Source organism: Amblyomma maculatum, chromosome 4, assembly GCF_055883805.1.
Source record: "Amblyomma maculatum isolate TAMU_Amacu chromosome 4, ASM5588380v1, whole genome shotgun sequence".
Classification (NCBI taxonomy): Eukaryota; Metazoa; Arthropoda; class Arachnida; order Ixodida; family Ixodidae; genus Amblyomma; species Amblyomma maculatum.
The window spans coordinates 13,849,182-13,871,942 of record NC_139347.1 but is presented as its reverse complement, the minus strand read 5'-3'; the positions used below and the strand labels follow the sequence as shown (position 1 = coordinate 13,871,942).

At 44.5% G+C, this 22,761-nt stretch overlaps 1 pseudogene; it reads right to left on the bottom strand.

Annotated features, from left to right (window-relative positions):
• Positions 1-11,783: 11,783 nt before the first annotated feature.
• Positions 11,784-15,477, bottom strand: LOC146190318 (uncharacterized; annotated as a pseudogene).
• Between the last annotated feature and the right edge of the window lie 7,284 nt (positions 15,478-22,761).

Sequence of the window (22,761 nt, the reverse complement as noted above, 5' to 3'; positions counted from 1 at the left end):
TCCCCGACGGAACCCAGACCGATGAGCGTTACGTGCAAGGTCAGGTCAACTCTAAAGAACAGGTAAGCTGCTTGTACATTCAAGATGAGGTCTCAAAACTCAACAACATGAACTTTTACCTCACTGCCGTCGCTAACCTTGGTATCTTAACCACGAGTTGAACATCCGAACTTTTTCAGCCTTCAACACGAACATCTTTAAAGTGTTTTGTCGGCCGGTTTTCCTGTGCGACAGCATTTTTGTCCGTCAATATAATGCCAACATCTATACCATCAAACACAGAACCGGCATAAATATTTACGGTGAGATATGAAAACAAAGATATTTTATCAATATGCGATTGAGATAGTGACCCATCCAGCATTAGCCTGCGAATATCTCTTGTCAAATAATTCGAGCCACGCTGTTAATTGAGGATATTTAAGAATGAGAGTCGCCTTTGATGTAGACGCCATTGAACCAACATAAATCTTCCGGTAGTTAAAGAAATGAAGAGCTAATTAGGTTAATTGCTTTAGTGATCCGTTCTCATTAGGATTTAAAATGTAATTAATTTTCGCATTACTGTACAACACCCCTGCACAGATAGCACCAAAGTATTTATTATGGTTATTAAAATATAATTTACAAAAATACATAAGCCATTGTTGGTGTAACTTCGCAGCAATGGCACAAACGCATATTTTGTAGATGATGATTATTCTTAAACAGCATATATTTTGCACGTCGGCAACTATTGTAAGTCGGCAACAGTGAGCTGTGCATTTGGAAAGGAATCAAAGCCGCTTCATTCTACCAGAGCATAGTGCCTAGAATATACTGGCCAATGCATTCTAGGCACTATAACCAGACAGCCAGCTACCCAATACATCATCCACATTTTTAGAGATATGAAACACCACTGTACTGCGAAGAAATAAAGGCAATTGCTTGCCATGGGACAAACACGAATACACTGATAATGTGGCTGCGTCGGGAATTTACAAAAAAGAGGAAACAAAGTGCATGAAAAACGCGGATACAGAACAAACGCCAACACAAGATGAGCCCGGTTATTTAACACTTTAGTTCTCATTGTTTATTTTTCAATTAGCCATGAGCCAACTAGCCAAGACAAAAGTCCTGATTCAATAATTTTTGAGCCTACTTTTCTTGAAGCTGTATTATAGATGAATGCCAAAGTATAAATGAACTTTTCACTTGCCCCAGCACCATACAGGGAAAAAATATGAAATTGGCTTGTCCAGTCGACCCAAGAAACCAAATTATTTTTAAGGCCCCTAGTGGCTCGTGAGAGGAAGCCGCCAAAACTTGATGCTTCGCTTTGACCAGCACAATTTGCGGATTTCTCGCGAGTACCCGCGTTTGATTGTACCCGTGAGGGGATATTCGCGCTTAATGTTTTATCCGAACGAATTTTGTCGCGTGTAATTTAGTTTAAAGCAAGATTAAGGTATACAATCCTGGGTATATTATACAGACAGGTACCTCTTCATATGTCGCCAACGGGATATTATTTATAACGCACTTCTTTTGTGTTTGAAGGAAATGGAGATGTTTCTAAATTTATTAAGGAAGGCGAAATGCCGGTTAAATTGTCGATGATATTTTTTTCAAGGCAACGCAAAACAATATGTTCCGAGAACACAGCAGAATCTGCACTGGAGAGTTACGAAAGGCTGGGCGTTGCTTCTGTACACGGCACATTGCACGCCCGTTGCCGAACACAACCAGAGTTCCGTTGAACGCATCAAAGTTTACCGGTGTTCTATAATTGGTTTAGAGGAAAGGAAAGGCGCAGTATCTATCACACTTGGGTTTAAGGACACCTGAAGTCTTTTCAGGGTACAATCGAGTCCACACGCCGGCGACCGTAATGGAGCTATAGTCGGATAGAGGTAAAAAAAAAAAAGCGGCATTCAGCTATCAAAGGACCCCCCTCCAACCAACAGCCGCCGAGCTATACTATCACGTCACGGCCGACCGGCTTGCACCTACGTGTAGGACTTGGAACGTACTTTCTTTGAGTGAGTCCGTGCTGACAAATAGTTCCTAAATGGTCCGTGAGTTCCAGCAAAAATACATACTTTTACTCAAATCTATCGATAGTAATTTTCTCATCAGAGTATCAACAGGTGAAACGATGAATTCTGATAGTGAATTTCAGTGATGTCGAGTTTTGACAAAACTGCTTCGTTGTTCTGCGCTTCACTGCAACAGCGGTGTCACCTCGTAGGGCTTTATGACATCCACCATACGAGGTGACATGGCTGGCAACACCGATGGACGGAGGCGGCCATTTTGGTCCGCGAGACCGTGAGTGCGGAAAAACAAGTTTTTCTGATTTTTTTTTCTTTTCCCGCGTGTGCCGCGACGTCACACATTTGGAGCGATGCCACTGGCTAGAGGGGCGTCCTTTGAGGGCTGTTTGCCGCTTTTTTGTTGACCTGTATCTGAATATAGTATAGCTTTCGCTTTAACAAAATCCCCCACGCCAGTGGCTCAGTGGCTACGGCGCAGGACTGCTGGACTCTAGGTTGCAGCATTAATTCCCGGACGTGGCCTTCTCTTTTTGGCAAAGGCAAAAAGCAAGATTTCTGTGTACTGTGTTATGTCAGTGCGCGTCAAAGACCCCCAGGTGGTCGAAATGTCCAAGGCTCTCCACTACGGCGTTGCTCGTAGTCTTAGTCATTTGGAGGCGTCAAACGCTAAAGGCGACTAAAACGCCCGCCGAGATGGCGCAGTGGTTACGGCGCTCGACTGGATTGCTTAAGGATGTGAGATCGAATCCCGACCTCGGCGGCCGCTTTTCGATGGAGGCGAAAAGCAAGGCGCCCGTGTACTGTGTGATATCAGTGAAAGTTAAAGAAACACCGGTCGTGGAAATTTCCAGAGTACTCCACTACGGGGTGTCTCAGAGCCTGAGTCGCTTTGGGCGTTAAACCCTGAAACCAAACCAACGACTAATGATCAAAAAATCAGCCTGGAAAGCTAGAGGCGAAATTGAGAGCAGCACGGTTAAGAAATGATCGATACAGAACGATAGTTGCATCTGCAAAACAATCACTTGAATTCTGCCCCTAGTGTGCTTCAAAGCAGCGAAATGATAAGTATGCATCACACGAGAAGACATCTGATAAGACAACCGCAATACTAAAGCGACCGCTGCTCGACATGTTTTACTTATCAATACCTTCGAAAGGCTGGCCCATGGTAGAAAAAGCTTCGTGATTTTAAATTACATTACACCTGCCAAGCTACCATATACAGCCTAGCTAATGAACACTACCATGAATAGTTTTGTTTTACGCTCGCGTCTTGTAGAATTTCTCGGGAGTACCATCAGGCCACACTCAGCTGACTGTCCTGCTTCTCTCGGTGCCAGGATTTAAAGGTAGAATAGCTGAGCATGCGATGTATAGCTGAAGATGTGTCGCACCTTAAATTAGACCGAAATATGACACTCTGAAGAGGTTTAAGCTATTGAAGGGTTGCATAACTAGAATTATTTCCTTTATTTCGCATTTTACTGCATAATTTTCTTTTCAACTTTCCCTTTTCCTTCATCTCCCTCCCATCTACGTGTCCGCTTGTACCTGCAAAATTGCTGAGTCTTTACTTACAGTAAACTTCATAGCGGCCGAACCCTGTGCAATTCGAGCATTTTGGAGTGACAGTAATAAAGTCTAACAACGCCACACCTACATATTTGACTCTAAAAATTTACTCTATTAGCAATTGCACCCAGTTCTTAACATAAACATTGGATTCGTGTGTGATAAAATTTTGACAAATAAAGTGTAAAAAATAGGTACACTTAATATAATATCTGCTTAGATATTCTTTAAAGAAGCGTCGGCTGCCAGTGAGCTCCTGTTGTATTCCCGGGTCGTGCTTGTCTCTCTCTGCGCAAAACAATTTTATTTATCATAACTGACTGACGTGCCCAATAGCCCACCCTCTTAAAATGGAATATTTAAATATTCCTGTCTCTATTGTTTTTACACAAGCGCGTGTACAATGACGACAACTCAAATTTTAAAAGCGGAGCTCGTTGTTGTAGAAGTGTTCGAATTTTTTTCAATGTCCATAGCACTAAATGTATTGAAGTGACGCAAGACACCATATTTTAAAGCCAGGCAAATATGTCCAATTTAGCATAATTTGTTACAGAGTACATTATGCAGTACGTTGCAACCATTCAGCGCTGCAGGCCGCAATTATCACTTACACACGCTGTATAGGTGACAAACGATGCGCTTCGACTGCACAACCCACATCACTTCGTAACGAGAGGTAGGAAGGAGAGAAATGTAGAAAAGGTCGAATAGAATGTTGATATCTCCGATGGCTGTAGCCCCTGAACGACAGACATGAAAGCAATTAATTGCACGCAAAGCATAATCCTATTACGGTGAATGTTTTGTTTTGCTAAACAATTTCCTGCCTTATGGCATGTGAGAAAAGGCTCATTTCTTCACGTCGACTGAGACGTATCTGACTAGCTGACAGGATACTTTTTGCCAGAATTTAGGCCACGCACACTACAAGATCCATGCAGAAGCTACTGCGGGCGGCATATATTAATGGTCTCTGATAGAGATCTCAAGAATCCCTTTCTTCCACATATGTATTTTACCCTTTTCAGTCTGCTTGTAGACAGACTTATATAGCATCTTATTAACCGCAGCGTGAGCAGATAACGGTTTTGCACATGGTTGCACTTTTGTGCCGAAGGGGAGCCGAGGCAGCGGAAGAAAGACACACCATGCAGAGGCGCAACATTACCATAATTCATCACAGCCTTCTCAACGCTGTGCAGCAAACAACTCGGTTATTCGTTAACTTGGCTGCAAAAACCCTACACGGTATGATGAATGTTAGCATTTCATAAGCTCTGTATCCCAAAAGCATTACCTTTTGGAAGCGGTTACTGTTGTTGCTATTCTTATTTTTTATTACATCATAATGCTCCAAGACACGTTTCTCGACAGAATTTTCCTTTTTCCATTTTGTTCCTCCGGCTACTCAGACAGATTATGCCAAAGCCCCTAGTGTCTGATCTTCGCTCATTTCGCGACACGCTTGTTTTCCGGATGTTTACTAGCATTCAAACAATAATTGCATTATTTCATCATCTTCAGGTTGGTACTGTATAAGTGGTGCACAGTAGAAAATCGTGAATAAAAAGGGAAAACAAACTTCCCTCTCACCGAAAGCACCGCAGTGCCGTTTGCCCATACGCTTCGTATACTGTTGATGCGGGACTGGACCCACAGTGCAGCCGAGTACTTGTAGATAAGACAGTCGGGTCAAGCTTTCTGTTCTCTGGTGATCGGCGTTTCTGTGATGACCTACTTTGAAAATGGATCTATGGCACCAGGTTTCGTAGCGAAATCTTATCCACTTTGACATTATCAAGATTTTGTTTTGCACTTCCTTGGTGCTGGCAGGAACAGCATGCATATGGCCGGATTTTAACAACCCGTGAAGGAAGCTGTTTCGCAAGCGGAAATTAATTTCGAGTAAAACGCTCTCTGGCCGCGTAGCGTAGAAAGTAATGCACTTAGAGTAACTCTGAGTGGCAAAGCACAGTCAAAATTATCAAACGAAAGCGCTGAAAAAAATCTTTTTTTTTTAGTCACTCGTTGTGACAGATTTATTCGCTCTCATGATTCACATGATCATTTTCTTCAATAAAGGAATTCCGTGAGCTGGGAGAAGGTAAGCATAGCTAACAGACGTTCTGAGCTGTTCTTGTATAGGAGCCATTTTGTGAACTTGCGCCGCAGTAGCCGAGGTATGATGGAATTTAAGCTTGTCAAAAGCTTGCACATATGCCGAAGGAACTGTGGTTCACAACTACAATGGCGCTGCAGAGTGGTGTCCAACAACATTGCATTCGAATAATTTAGTTATTTCAGGCCTCAGAGTAATTAAGTTGACGGTGATGCAACCGCCTACATAACAAAGTCTTTTTTGTGTTTTACTTTTATATATAACCACCTATTCCGAAAAGATCATCCGTTCAAAACTACTACAGACCAAACTCACTGTTTGTATATTAGTACTCTAATCAAGGAGCTAAACTATTGAGGAAAAAACACTTCTGCGACTAGAAAAAAACGCTGCATTTCTTCTCGTTCGCTTTCCTTTATGTTCTTCGCATCGACGGTTAGGATACTGTGAAGAAAACATGTATTAGAAAAACGCAGCTTGATTTCTTCGTTTCGTTTGGTTCAGGATTCACCCACCAAGCTCGTTGCAATCATTGACTAATAATTCAAAGGGGCAACCGTAATGTCCACTCGCATAATGTCCCCATGCCCTCTATGCGTGCGTGACTGCGGCATGGCGAAACTTTCTCGTCTTCCAAAAACTTACACAATCCGTTTTATCTGCTGTTTAGTTTGCAGGCCCTTTACGTGATTGCGAGAATGAATCAAGTTTAGCACGTGACCTATGCTTAAAAGTTTCTTTCGTGGTTGCTGCTGAATTATTAACCAGTACTTCGAGAACCTGGCCTACCAAAAAGTACCGAGCACTTCCACTCTATGCAAAAATTATTTTATGGTATGGCCACAACAAATGTCGCAAAAAAAAGCATTGTTCTAAGCAACACTTCGTCCCCCTGCTGCTGAGCGCAGAGCATGTCCAATTTTGATAATTTTGTCATAAATACAACATAATGTAAAAACAGTGCTGGATGATTACGATTAGGCCATGTATTGTATTGCACTGTTACGGTAGGGCTGAGAAGAAGATTATAAACTGCTTTTAAAACTTCCATCGCTAAGCGTCATGTGGCTGCTTATCAGATAGGAAGTTAATTGGAGGATGATATGCCCGAAGTAACTTCAAGACAAAGAAGACAATAACTGTTTTGCTACCTGTGGATATTACAACACTCTACAATAAATTTGGCATCTTAAATCAAGTCCACGCTAGGTAACTGCATGCATCAACCGTAATACTGGCCTTGAATAATGATGTCCGCGTCATCTTCTGCACGAGCTCGCTATTCGCCTGTGAAGGTTGACAGGCGAATAATCTGCGCAAACCTATGCCAAATGTGAATGTCAATGATGAATTGCTTCGATAAAACTTGCCGTTGAGCCTTTTGTGCAATAATAGTCATCTTTCATTTTTTGTTAGCCACGTGTTCTCTACGTGCAGATAAAAGCACGTTTCATAAAACTTAAAAGATCAAGGTTACTTTGCTGAGTACAAGTTCGCTAGCGCAACTTTTTTGGCTCTGTTCGACCAGACAGTTGTGGCGAAACTTCACACGATAGCTTGCAATGTCCCGATGTTGGGCGGGAGTGTTTGTTCCTGAAGGCAAACAGATCAATGAAAACGTTTAGCCTATAAGTGGGGTTTGTATTAGCAATGTAGCTGACGTATCCTGTTCTGTTTCCATACGGCGGCTTTTATAGAATCAGATGTTTAATACTTGTTAGGCAATTTGGCCGATATATTCTGATGTCAAAAGTCCTGTCATGGTTATTAACCGACAAAAATGAATAATTCAAAGACTAGTACATGCGGCTTGATCAGCGATTAGGGTAGCCATGATAGTGAGTGTAATCTAAGGCACCAAAAGCTTGTATGTACCTGTATTGTGGAAGGTGCAATTTCATTCTTGGTGTGTTCATAACCTTATCAGCTATGTGATATCTTTGAATGTTTATTTATGGGCAGCCTATTTCATGTGAAAAGTTTAAAATGCTGATATCCTTTCCCGGCAACAGATTCCTCGTAGAGAACACTCCTTATCAATTAATGCACTTGATAACACAGGTGAGCTATTCTAATGAGATAGAGCGATGCAAAATGGATTAGAAGTTGTGGATGTCACCATTACTACTGGTTGTTTATCACTTTGCTGTGATTTTTTCTTGGAAAGTGTATTGAAGGTACCTAGCAACAATGTGCTTTACTTAAATTATGTAACTCTGGTTGTACAAAACATATTAAACAGTCAGGGGCTCAGCGTGCGAGGTTCTAATCAAGCAAATGATCTAGTGTAAGGTTCGTTCGGCGAGGAGACAAGAACTTGTATAGCCAACCGAAATAGCCAACCGCAGAACCACGCTGCACGTCTACGTTTCTTCGCCGAATCTTTATGTTCTTGTTCCTGTAAGCAGCATGAGATGGCGCCCCAAGTGTCGTGGTTGAAACAGCGGCCTGATTTGCTTCGCAGCCGACACAGACAATGCGAACATTCGACGCCTTCTGATTGAATGAGGCAATTACCCCAAACGAATCTGGTATGAAAACGTTTTGATAAGCAGGTGCCATTTCTACACGAAGTCTCAGTACATGGATTCAGAGCTTTAGTGCAACATCTGTTATTTATGCACCAACTAAAGGCACTGCTAATTAACATTATTGCGTACTCAAATCAGTCGCTTCAGCATTTGTCGAGCCCTCCTTTCAGGGCTTCGGTTGAGGCAAAACACGAAGCGAAGGTGCTGGCGGGGCACTCAATGTATCTGGCTGGAAACGGTGAAACATATTATTACGTATATGTTGCCACCCCGCTCGTATACCTAGAATACGTCGTGCAAATACGTGAAAACAGGCATGCACGGATCGTGGCAATATGTGGCTGTCAGCGCACATGCGGAAAATTTCAGCCTAGCTCATTGTTTACAGAGATTTCGCATATTCCGTGAAACCCGCGTAGTTGAGCTGTCCACCCATATATGACGTCGCATTTCGAAGAGTTGTTTCGTTCGGCCGGAGTAGGGTCGTGTGTACTTCCGGTACCTTAAGAAGGCCGAGGTCCTTCGCGCAGCTTTTCAGCTTCGGTTGCTTGTTCTGTGTACCACGTACTAAAGTCCACAATAGCGCAGTGACGGATATCTGCGGGTGCCACTGCTTGTGGGCTGCACGACAGCACTTGATACGTACGTTCGCCCAGTTCTTTCGCTGGACAAAAAATGGCCTACTGCGCCATAATTATCCACAGTTCCCCGCGCACTAAGCGTCAGTGAATACCCCCTATAAGAATGATTCTGCTACGCACAGCTATATTAAACGATTCGCTTCAATATTTCAGTTATTGTGTATTGCATATTCCCCATTTTATCATAGATAAAGCTATGCCCACGAAAGCAGTGACGTAAAATGATGCCGTAAGTTATTTATTTTATTTATTTATTTATTTATTTGATACTGTGAATCCCATCAGGGATTGTAACAGGAAGGGCTGTGAGCATATTATACTACAGCATAAAAGCATACACAATGATACATGGTGTCGAGTGTTACATGCAGCTTACAACAATCGAATAACACAGATAATATCACTTATATTAATTACATGATTACGGATGATACAGCGAGGGGATCAGTATTAGTTGTAATTGACAGTCAAGGCACAATCAAGGTTTGAAATACTAAAAAAGAGAAAATCGACTATAATGAATTCACAAATTGACTCAGGCACAACAGGCAAGAAAAAATACCAAGAGAACAAGGAAGCATAAAAATAAGGAATACAATTGTTACTGCAATGGGTATAATTCATCTGCAACAAGGGAACAAAACTCAGCTAAGGACGTGGTGTTGGTAATGCGCGTGTGTAGATTGTTCCATTCTCGTGTTGCCCTTGGAAAAAATGAGTATTTGAAAATATCAGTATGAAATGAGAATTCGCCTAATGTATGCGTAAGGTTATAACGGGTTAATCTGTTCGAGGACGTCAGCATGTACTTTGTAATAGGCAGTTTTAGTTGATTGTGTATTATCTGGTATATGATTTTAAGTCTTGCAAGATAGGCTCTGTTTTCTAAGGTTAGTAATTCTGCATGTTTAAGTAATTCTGTTGGTGAGTCTGTAATGGAGTGTTTATTGTATATAAATCTTAGTGCCTTTCTTTGTACTGCCTCCAGTTTTTTAATGAGCTGTTTAGTAAACGGGAACCAAACGATATTAGCGTACTTTAGTACCGGTCTGACAAGTGTTTTATATGCAAGTGACTTTGTTTCAGGTGGTGCTAGTTTAAGACGCCTGTTAATAAAGAATAGCTGTTTTAGGGCGGTTGACGTGATGTTGTTAACGTGAGAGTTCCACCGGAAGTCAGAAGTTAGTGTCACACCAAGATACTTGTGCTCATTAACAGATCCAAGGGGAATGTTGTTAAGGGTGTACTGAAATGCTGATGAATGCTTTTTTCTTGTTATAGATAAAAGAACAGACTTTTTTAAATTGATATTCATTTGCCAGTCCTGGCACCACTGGTATACTGCTGTTATGGCGTTGTTTAAGGTTAGATGATCATCAATGGAGTTAATTTCCTGGTAGAGAACGCAATCATCAGCAAAAAGTTTAATATTATGTGAAGCGTAAGCTGGTAAGTCGTTTATAAAAATTAAGAATAATACTGGAGCTAGGACACTTCCTTGGGGTACACCTGATGAAACAGTAGTTAAAGCGGATTTCTCGTTATTAATTTCAACAAATTGTGTGCGATTACTAAGATAATTTTTAATCCAATCTAGAACAGGACCAGTTCCCCAAGTTAGCTCGAGTTTTACCAAAAGTTTTGTGTGTGATACGCGGTCAAATGCTTTAGAAAAGTCTAGAAATATGAGGTCTATTTGTTTCTGGTTATCAATGCTCAAGGATATATCATGTGTTAATTCAATTAACTGAGTAATGGTGGATAGGCCCTTACGAAAACCATGTTGGCAGGGGGTTAAAATATAATTTACTTCTAGGAAGGCATTTATGTGTTTCAAGATAATATGCTCTAGTAGCTTGCATACTGTGCTGGTTAATGATATTGGCCTGAAATTCGAGGGGTCAGATTTATTTCCCGATTTGTGTACAGGGGTTATTTTTGCTGATTTCCATTCCCTGGGAAGGGTGCAAGTGGATAATGATTTGTTAAAGAGTAGAAAAAGGAATTTGGCCACCCACTCAGCATATCGATGTAGAAATATGTTAGGAATGTTATCTGGCCCTGGTCCTTTCTTAGTGTCTAAATTTAGTAATAGATTTAATACTCCAGTTTCTGTTATAATTATAGGTTCCATCTTCATACCTGTGCTAGAGTTCATTGTGGGAAGTTTTCCATTATCATTTGTAAAAATGGAGCAGAAGTAGTTGTTCAGAGTAATCGCAGTATGTTTGTTATCTTCGGAAGATGTTGGTCTTTCATCTCGTTTTTTAGGGTTTAAATAGCGCCAGAATTTTTGGGGAGCATTCTTCAGGAAATTGGGAAGTGTTTTTGTAAAGTAGTATGATTTGGCTCTCTTTATCTTTGATTTCAAGTCGTCAATGGCGGAAGTTAATTTTTGTACTGTGCGTTGCGACGGATGGCTTTTTTTGTTTCTTCTGAGCCGGCGAACTTTTCTTTTTGCGTGGATAACGGTTCGAGTTATCCAGGGGTTGTGTTTGTGCGTTTTCGTAGTCTTTAATGGGACGTAGTTAGCGATGCAATGTGACACAACTGATTTGAACCGTTGCCCTAAAATTTCTATGTCTGTGCTTGCATCATGTGAGAGTTCATTGAATGACGACAGTTCATGAGACAGTGTATCAATGATGCTTGTATCGTCTGCTCTGCTGTAGTCTTTGTATGTTTTTGTTCATTGCGAAGGTAGCGAATCGTGATATGGTACCGCACATAATACTAGTTTGTGGTCCGACAGGCCAGATGAAACTTCGATATTAGCTTTATGACTGGGAAAATGATCACTTAGAAATACTAGATCTAAAATGTTACAGCTGGATCCTTGTACGCGAGCGGGTTCAGTTACTATCTGGGTTAGATTAAAAGAGAGCATGATGTCTAATAAGGTATCTGCGCAAGGTGAGTGGTGGTGTAGTGTGTGCCAGTTGATATCGGGTAGATTGAAATCGCCTAATAGTATCACCTTGTTTCCCTTCACATACTGCTGCATATACACGTGCAATGATTGTAGAACATTCAAATCAGAAGAAGGACTACGGTAAATGCATCCCACAATGAAGGTGCCATTAGTAAGGCAAAGTTTGCAAAAAACGGCTTCAACTCCTTCGACCTCAGGCAGTGTAACGAAAGGGATTTCTTTTTTTATCAGTAAAGCAACGCCTCCGCCTCGAGTTAAACGATCTTTGCGAACAATGACATAGTTTGGGGGAGTAATTTCTAAATCTTTGATGTCTTTGTTTAGCCAGGTTTCTGTTATTCCTATAAATGCCGGTTCGTAAGCTATTAATATTGATTCGAGGGGACCGAGTTTACCAATGACACTTCGAGCATTAATATTAGCGAAGCTTATTTTGGACGTTGTGTGCGGCGCGGACGGAGGGTCCGTGCACCGATGTCCTGGTTTTTTGTGTCGTTTGAATTTGACGTTACGGGTGACACGTCATTCTTTTCCTCGTCCCAAAAATAAAGACAACTATTAATCTTTAGTTTGTCGTACCCCAATGACACCTTACCACCGGAATCCTTCCTTGGTTTTCCATATTCCCACAATTTCTTCCTAATGTTTCGAACACGCGGTGAAAAGTCCTCGCTAATGGTGTAGGCACTATCTTTGAGTTTGCGACAGTTGTGCAAAATTTTAGTTTTCTCTCGGAAGTCTAACAATTTAAAGATTACTGGCCTAGTTTTGTTTGCCATTGGTTTTCCTAGCCTATGTATACGTTCAATAGCCACTTCCTCTAGTTGCAAGGTATGCTTAATGACATTTTCATTTACTGCGCGTTCCAGTGATTCGTAATTTTTTTTCCTCGTCTTCCGGTATGCCGTACACAATAAGGTTCGATCTTCTAGACCGATTCTCTAGATCGTCTAATCTTAGCTCTAAGGAAGTTACAGTTTTTTGCAAGCTAGCGACTTGTTCAGTGCAGGCTGAAACATTCTTTTCAAGGCATGCTAAGCGTTCTAGTTTATTATCGATAGATGTCAGACGTTCTTCTTTTATTGTCTTTATGTCTGCGGCGATTTGAGTTAGTTGTTCGGCAAGATCTGACAAGTCGGGCCCGGGATTAGTCTCTACATCACCGGAAAGCAATAGTAAATTTGAAAGATACACTATGTCACTGAGAGAACCGAGAAGTACCGTAGGGCACGGCAGCACGACGAGACAACGCTCACTGGAGCGAAAACATTTTCCATAGCGCCTTCTTACCTGCGGAAAGAAGACGAACGGATAAGCCATCTGCGTACAAGCCCTGCTGCCGTGCCCTTTGGTAACTGGTAGCTCGCTGTCGGCTTTTATGTCCCGAGAAGTGTGAAGCGCCACGGTGGATGGCTTGAAGAGTGTCCTGTCGCTGGAAGTAGACGATGTTGGGTTCCCATCCGCGGGATGCAAGATAGGAGACGGCAAAAAGCTGTTATTCTGTAGCACATGCGCGTGGTAGATCACGAAAGGCTGATATACTTCTTGATGTCCCGCTGGTACCAGCAGCAGGCTGGCGATGATCTGTGGAAAGAAGACGAACGGATGAGCCATCTGCGTACAAGCCCTGCTGCCGTGCCCTTTGGTAACTGGTAGCTCGCTGTCGGCTTTTATGTCCCGAGAAGTGTGAAGCGCCACGGTGGATGGCTTGAAGAGTGTCCTGTCGCTGGAAGTAGACGATGTTGGGTTCCCATCCGCGGGATGCAAGATAGGAGACGGCAAAAAGCTACTATTCTGTAGCACATGCGCGTGGTAGATCACGAAAGGCTGATATACTTCTTGATGTCCCGCTGGTATCAGCAGCAGGCTGGCGATGATCTGCGGAAAGAAGACGAACGGATGAGCCATCTGCGTACAAGCCCTGCTGCCGTGCCCCTTCAGACTGCCGTGCCCTTTCAGTTAAAAGACTGCCTTGGCAGTAAGCTTCAATCAACAGTAGCGCTACACGAGAAAAGGACGTTATGAAATCAGATGAAAATGGCACCCGGAGGTTTCTTACGTACGTGACCGTTTTTAGTCTTCTGACTTCCAGAAAGCCACTGTCTGCGCGTACGGATCATTAAGTATTTCAATACAGAGGATGTTCTCACGAAGGTAAGTGAAACATTTCGCAGGCGTAAGCCCAATGGTTTTTTCTACGTCACATTTGCTTATTGCGTGTTATCGCTGTGCATGCCCTAAATATATTCAACAACTTATAAAACATCGCAGCAAATTTTAAATGCTTCGTAATTGCACTTGCATATTGATTGTGTCTGCTTCCCTCCCTCGTATTCGATTCCTCCTTGTAACGAACATCACTGGAGGGCTATCAGTATAACTAAATAATTATATTACCATGGGTGGACAAAGATTAGTATTTTCAGGCTCCTTGGCTCTCCCTCACTGTGTATATTTTAATCCTCTTTTGTAAATAGATTTCTCCCCATTACATTATTGCTGGAAGTGCGGTATAACGCAGCAGCCAATACCAAAGTCCGCAGCGGACTCATTTTGCAAGTTGCTGCACCATGCCACTCGAAGGGGATTCTGCATCGCACTTTCCGCCCCCACGGTAATAAGTGCGCACTCATGCGACCCCGGGACGTTGTGCGGAACGGATGATTTTGACGTGGACTACTCGCCCGCGATGTGCGACCGCGTCAGCACCCACAATCGATGGGACGCTACCCTTAAGCTGGCCGATGAGATCTACCTGAAGGTGGTGGCGCGGATGTGGTGAGGAAACCCATGAGGATGAGCTCACCATTTGGGAGACATGCAAGCAGAAACTTCGGGACCTGTTCGCTAAACCGATCGGCCGACAGCGTGTTGCCAAGAGGAACTCGCCTGCTGCCCACAAACATCCATGAAGTCGTACGTTTCGTACTTTCAGGACTTGTTATCCATATGCCTGGAAGTCGACATTTCGATATCCTAGAGTAATAAGGTGGCCGATGTCCCTAAAGACATCGCGGATGACGCCTTCATCCTTTTAGTGCGTAGCACTACTAGCTGCAATCACGGATTTTGTCGATGTCTGTCCGAAGCCGCTCACTCTCACTTTATTCGTGATCTTGAAGTGGAGAAAGAGAAAGTGGCTAGGCGTGCGTCGCGCGGCTTAGCATTGAGGAGGCGGAACGGCCGCACAGCTATACAAGAGCCCTCTCTCTCTGTCCATCTGTCTCTCCGTGAACTTGAAAATGAGGAAGGGAAAGTACTACGCCCGTATCACGCGGCTTAACAATGAGGGGCCGCTTGACCACCGTGTTTGCCGCTTGACCCCCGTGCTCGGCTCCGGATACCAGTACTACCATTGCCGAGGCGCAATGCAGCCGACTGCAGAACCCGCAACCAGAGACCCATCTGCTTTAACTGCTCCCGAGTTGTGCACGTCTCTGGACACTGCTGAAACCCTGTGTCATTGACCTGCCGTTTCTACATTGATTTTACCAATTCTCGCCTCTATTTACCCCTTCAGAACCCCATTTTTTCCGCCCTGGCGCTCTGAACACTCTTACTAAGCGCTCGCGGTCCTCACAGCACCGTAGATTTCCATAATCCAAGCATAGCCGCCCGTCGTCTCCGGCCCCATATGCGCGCTCCCGCTAAAAAAAACTGATGGCTGCAGCACCTGGAGGTGATGCTGCTATGACGATTCGACCCGAAAATCCTCCTGTAACCCTCCAAGTTCCACAAAACTTGCTTCAGGTCGGCGTCGTTGGGATCCCTAATACCGCTTTGATCGACACTGGAACGGAAATAATCATCATAAATGCCCATCTTCGCCGTTTCCCTAGGAAAGCTTCCACTCCTGCCCTCTCACCAGTAGTCCTTCTCACAGATGGCAGTGCATATCCCGTCGTTGGTATATGCACCGCTCGTGTATCGATCGCCTGCCACCACACTTCTATTTTCTCTACTTTATTCAAACACTGCCCTCATGACCTCATCCTCGACCTGGACTTTCAATCGTGATTCCAGAATGATTCTGCCACAAGTGTCTTTCAACTCGTTCTACCTCTTCTAGCGGATCCACGAGATCCTTTGTCCACAGACTGTGTACCGTCAACTTTGTCCGCTTACAACCCCAAGCCACAACCTTTGCGTATCTTCCGCCTGTTCCCAACGGTGAATACACTTTCTCCAATTGTTGACATTCTTTTCGCTCAAAGTCTTCCCCTGCCGCATGCTATCGTCAGTTTCTCTGACAACCGAACGTTCCTTCCTGTTTGAGCTTCGCCTCTTATATTCATCTGTCACCCCACGAAATATCACTGGCTACCATGTAACCTCCCCTTCATGGATCACTGCCTTGTCGTGGCGGAGGGGCTTGCGAAACTCGATGAAGTCGTGAGCTCTGCTGTGTAGGGCCACCCAAGATAGACAGGTCACGGCAGAGAGTTCTGACAAAATGTGATTCACTGGAGAAGGTAATGGCAACCCACTCCAGTATTTCCTGCCAAGAAAACCCCATGGCCAGTCACAATACCATTATCGATATGGCGCCGGAAGATGAGCCCCCCAGGTTGGAAGGCGTCCCACATGTTACTGGGGAAGAACAAAGGGCGATTCCTAGTAGCTCCAGGACGAATGAAGCGGCTGGGCTAAAGCCAAAAGGACGCTCAGTTGTGGATGTGTCGGGAAGCGACCGGAAAGTCCGATGTTGCAAGGAGATATATCACATAGCAACATGGAATGTAAGATCTATAACGCAAGGTAAACTGGATATCGTCAAGCGAGAAATGGACAGATTGAACATTGATATCTTGGGTATCAGCGAGCTCAAGTGGACCGGAATGGGAGAATTTAACTCCGGTGACCATTATGTCTTTTATTGTGGGCACGAATCCAAGAGAAGGAATGGGGTCGCTCTCATAGTAAACAGAAGAATGGGCAAAGCAGTGCTAGGGTACAACCCCAAAAACGACCGAATGATTTCACTTCGGATCCAAGGTCACCCTTTCAACATAACAGTTATCCAAGTCTATGCACCGACCACTGCTGCTGAAGAAGCTGACGTTGAGAGATTTTATACGGACCTACAATGCCTTTTAGACCGCACCCCATCATCAGACGCCGTTTTTCTCATAGGAGACTGGAATGCTAAGGTCGGGAGAAAAGAAATATCCGGAATTACAGGCAGGTTCGGTCTTGGTGAGCCAAATGAGGCTGGGCAGAGGCTAGTAGAGTTCTGTCAAGAAAACAACCTAACCATAGCGAATACTCATTTTCAACAGCACAAGAGGCGCCTGTACACATGGATTTCACCGGACGGTCTGTACAGGAATCAGATCGATTATATTATTTGCCGGCAGAGATGGAGAAGCGCTATACAAGCAGTAAAAACAAGGCCTGGGGCCGATTGTGGCACCGATCATCAGCTTCTTGTTGCCAAGATTAAGCTTCGATTGAGGAAAACGCAGAAAACTAGATGGCCTTTCAGGTATGATCTGGATCAGATTCCATTAGAATATGCTGTGGAAGTGAGGAATCGATTTCAAGAATTAGATCTAGAAGACAAAGAGCCCGAAGAGATGTGGACTGATGTTCGGGATATAATACAAGAAGTTGCTTCTAAGGTAGTTCCAAAGCAAAAGAAATGCAAAAAAGCAAACTGGTTATCTGAAGAGGCTTTGCAAGTAGCTGAGGAAAGGAGGATGGCAAAAGGAATGGGGGAAAGAGAAAGATACAAGGTTCTCAATGCGGATTTTCAGAAAATAGCAAGGAGAGATAAGAATGCCTTCCTGAACATACAGTGTCAAGCAGTTGAGGACAACAGCCAATTAAGGAACACAAGAGCTCTGTATAAGACAATCAAAGATATCAAAGGAAGCTTCTGTGCTAAGCTGGGAGTGATAAAGGACAAACGAGGCAAGGACCTCACTGAAGCCTCAGAGATAAAGAAGAGGTGGCAGGAATACACAGAAGAACTGTACAAGAAGGACCCGGATATGCAAACCCAACATAGCACGGTTGTGATTACTGATCTCGAGCCGGGCATCCTGAAGAGTGAAGTTTAATGGGCCTTAGCCAGCCTTGCTAAGAACAAAGCTAGCGGAATTGATGGTATTCCAGCTGAGTTGCTTCAATACCTCAACCACGACGCTGTTAACACACTGCATACATTATGCCAAAAGATTTGGACAACCCTGCAGTGGCCACAGGATTGGAGGAGGTCAGTTTACATCCCCATTCCAAAGAAAGGCAGTGCCAAAGATTGTTCCAACTACCGCACGATCGCGCTTATTTCGCATGCTAGCAAGGTGATGTTAAAAATCCTGCAAGGTAGGCTGCAGCAGTATGTGGATCAGGAGCTTCCGGACGTGCAAGCTGGGTTTCGCAAGGGCAGAGGAACTAGAGACCAAATTGCCAACCTTCGCTGGATCATGGAAAAAGCAAGAGAGTTCCAGAAACCCATTTACTTCTGCTTTATTGATTATGCTAAAGCGTTTGACTGCGTAGATCACAGCAGATTGTGGCAAGCTCTCCAAGAGATGGGAGTTCCAATTCACCTCATCTGTCTCCTCAGGAACCTTTATGAAGGGCAAGAGGCCACAGTCAGAACTGGGCATGGCCTTACTGATTGGTTTCCGATTGAGAAAGGGGTGAGGCAAGGCTGCATACTGTCGCCCTGCCTATTTAACCTATATGCAGAGTGCATCATGAGGAAGGCCGGTCTGGACGAGTCTTCAGCTGGAGTGAAGATTGCTGGAAAACGTATCAACAACCTTAGATATGCGGATGATACCACTTTAATGGCAGAAAGTGAAGTGGAACTCAAGAGACTTCTGATGCGCGTACAAGAAGAGAGTGAGAAGTTTGGGCTTAAACTGAACATTAAAAAGACGAAGATCATGGCGTCTTGCCCTATCAAGTCCTGGAGCATCAATGGACAAGAAGTGGAAGCTGTGACAGATTTTCTGTTCTTGGGCGCCAAGATTACCTCGGAAGGAGACTGCAGCCATGAAATTAGGAGACGCCTGCTTCTGGGAAAGAGAGCAATGGTTAGCCTTGACCGCCTAGTAAAGAGCAGAGACATTAGTCTGCCAACCAAGATCCGTATAACCCGTGCTATGGTCTTTCCAGTTGTGATGTATGGATGCGAGAGTTGGACTGTGAAAAAGGCTGACCGCCGAAGAATTGACGCGTTTGAATTGTGGTGCTGGCGAAGACTCTTAAGAGTTCCTTGGACTGCCAGAAGATCAAATCAGTCGATATTGTCGACCATAAACCCTGACTGCTCATTGGAGGGTCAAATTCTAAAGTTAAAGCTCAGCTACTTTGGTCATCTGATGAGAAGAGAGGAGTCGCTGGAGAAAGATTTGATGTTGGGAAAGGTTGAGGGTCGCCGGAGAAGGGGTAGGCAGCGAACGCGATGGTTAGATGGCATTCTCGAGGCATTGCAGATGAAGCTATGTGATGTTAAGAAGATAGTGAGAGACCGGAAAGCGTGGCGTGACATGGTCCATAGGGTCACGAAGAGTCGGACACGACTGAACGCCTGAACTGAACTGAACTGAACCATGTAACCTATTAGTGAATGCCACATCTCGTCTCCCACAACACGGTGTCTCGTCCTCTTGCATTGTGTCTTCTTCATTGCTTCTCTCACAGGCGACTACTCAAATATGATCGACGCGAGAGTGCCGCCGACCTAAGCTGATGTTCTGCGAAGTTTGCTGCACTCTTTTCGAGACATCTTTGACCTTGAGGGCTGGTCTTTGGGTCGGTCATCTGCTGTCAGACATCGAATCGACACTGGTGACGTTGCTCTTTAGCAATGGCCGTACAGGGTTTCCACCACGGAACGAACGGTTATTCAGCAGGAATTAGACAAGATGCTCAAAAAGGCCATATCTGGCCCCAGACATCACCGGTGGTGTTTGTTAAAAAGAAAAACGGTTCCTGGCGGTTTTCCTCGATTATCGCCACCTGAATCAGATCACTAAAAAGACGTGTACCCGCTGCTCGCATTGACAATGCGCTAGTCTGTCTTCACGAAGACTAATATTTATTTTTTGATCGTCGGTCAGGTTATTAGATGATAGCTGTGGACGACATGGACCGCGAATACACGACTTTCGTTACCCCGGATGGCTTCTATCACTTTGAAGTGTGCTGTTCGGCCTATGTAATGCGCCCGTAACATTTCAAGTGTATTCAAGTGGACAAATTGTCTCTGCTATTGAGATGATGTCGCGATCCCGTACAAGTTTGCTGCACGTCTCACAAGACTGTCAGCTATCCTCAGTATTTTCCGTGAAGGTGGTCTCCAGCTCAACTCTTCGAAGTGTCAGTTGAGTCACCGCCAGCTCACAATCATTGGTCCTCTTGTCGATGCCTCTGCAACTTGCCCTGATTCCAGCAAAATTAGTACTGTCGAACAATTCCCTTTTTCATAACCACGAAGGATGCTCGGAGATTTGCCATCCTATGTTCTTATTTCCTCTTTTAATAATTTCGCCGACATCGCTCGTCAACTCAATAAACTGATCAAGAAAAACGTTTCTTTCTCCTGAGGACCTGCCGAAGTCAAAACGTTTTCATCGTTCATCGCAGTGCAGACCACACCACCTGTTATAACTCATTTTGACCCGCCTGCTCCTACTGTAGTGCATTCCGACGCTAACGGACACGGGATTGATGCTGCGCTAGCTGAAGTTTAGCATGAATATGACCGGGTCATTGCATTCGCCAGCCCCCTTCTTTCCGCTACCGAACACAACTATTCCATCACTGATCGCGAGTGCCTGACCCCTCTCTGTGTGGTTGCTAAATTCTGTCCTTACTTGTTCGGCCGGTCATTCTTCGTCGCGACAGACCACCATAAGCTATGCTGGCTTACTTCCCCAATGGCACGGCCGGCCGTCTCGGTCGTTGAGCGTTGCGCCTACAAGAATATGGTCATCTGCACCAGGACGCTGACTGTTTATCCCGCAATCTGATGGATTCTCCTGACCTAAGTAACAGTAAAGCTAGACCATACATTTTGCCATTTCAGATGGTGATCAGCAATGCCGCATTCGGTCATTACGGCCGCTTATTGAAGGCCTCGCCTCTTTTTACGACGATGGCTCTCTATCCTTGTCCACTCTTCAAGATAGATTTTTGTTCCGCCGCTGTCTACGACTGGATTGGGCAGGACGACTACTTGTGGTGCACCACCGGCTGCACTCGGATGACTAGCAAGAACTTCATGATCTGCTCACCGCCGGGCATCTAGCTCTTTCCCGCACGTACGACCGGGGGCGGCGCCGCCGTATCTTTTTTTGGCAAGGAGTTCACCTTTATGTGCTGTCTTATGTGGCCCCTTGCGATCTGTGTCAACACCGTGAAAAGCCGTCTTTGTTGCAGGCTGATTCTTTTCAACTCCTCGACATTCCTTGTGAACTTTTTGATCACATTGGCCTCGACCATGTTAGCCCTTTTGGAATGTCGAGTTGTGGCAGCAAGTGGATTCCCGTGACCAGACTATGCGACAAGATACGCAATCAAGTGTCCGTTGCTAACCAGTTGTGCTACGGATGTTGCTGACTTTCTTCTGAAAGACGTCATTCTTCATCATGGCACGTTCTTCGACAACTTCTTACGACCGGGACCTCTACTTTATCTCACGAGCCATTGATGACATTCTCCGTTCTGCTTCCAGTGAGCACTAGCTAACTAGTGCTTATCACCACCGTATGCTTTATCGTACATTAACAGGCATGCTTTCTATGCATGTCTCTCGAAACAATCACGGTTAGGCCTTTGGATTCCCATATGTCACTATTGATTATAATTCTTTCCGCCACAACAACAGATTTTTGCCTTTCGATTTCTTTTTTGGCGGTCCCACCTCTTGCCATTGTACACGATGTTATCGAACACTGCCACGTCGACCACACAATACGCCCAGGATGCCATCGCATGAACTGCCATGGCGCCTCAAGTAGCCCGAGCTCACCTTTCTTCGGCCCAAGTCCGCCAGAAGCACATTTACAACCACAGACATTGGGACGGCAAATTCACTCCGTGGTCCCTCGTCCTCCTGTCGGCTCCCACTTGCCACGTTGGTCTCTCTGAGAAATTGCTGCCCCATACAGCAGCCCATAAAACATGCTCCTTCAGGCGACCGACGTAACCTACGAGATTCCTCCGCTTCAAAGTTTAACATCGAGCGCCCGTCCTGCGATTGACGTCGTTCATGTGGTTCGCCTCAAGCAATCCCCGCGGCTACTATGTTCTCCTTTTAGCACCGGGACGGTACTTTCGTCGCCGGGGATTGTCTCACTTGTAAAGAGATGACGACGGTAGCGGCGTGCTCGTGCGTGGAAGGGGAAGAGATAGGCGTGCGTCGAGCTCTGGGCCATTCATAGCATGGCTCCTTGGCATCTCTCTCTGTATATATATTTAATTCACTTTTGTAAATATATTTCTCCCCGTCCCAATATATTTGACTACCCAATTAGGTTGTAGTGTCGTGATGCAATGCCATAAATTTCACGGTGAAATAAATCTCTCGGAGGTAACAGCTGGAAGCTAATTTAGGCAAAACCACAAGCTTGCGAGGATCAAAAAGTTTTTATTCACACATGTTTCTAAGACGATTTGTGTGCTATGTTGTGCTTTAATGTGGTTATAATGCATTGTACGGCACGGTATAAAGGGTCGAACGTTCTATAGGGACATTTTCTATGAAGGACATGGTAGTAGAAGGTTTCGGATAACTTCCTAGTCCTATGATTAATTTCCTGTAACAAGAGCTCCTAGCTCTTCCTCTCCTTTGAAACGTGACTGCCGCGGCTGGAATCGAATTCGCGTCCTTGGTTTAAGCTGTCCAGTTCACTAAACAGTGAGCACAGCGGCAAGGCTGTTACAAAATTCCAGTGTGGAA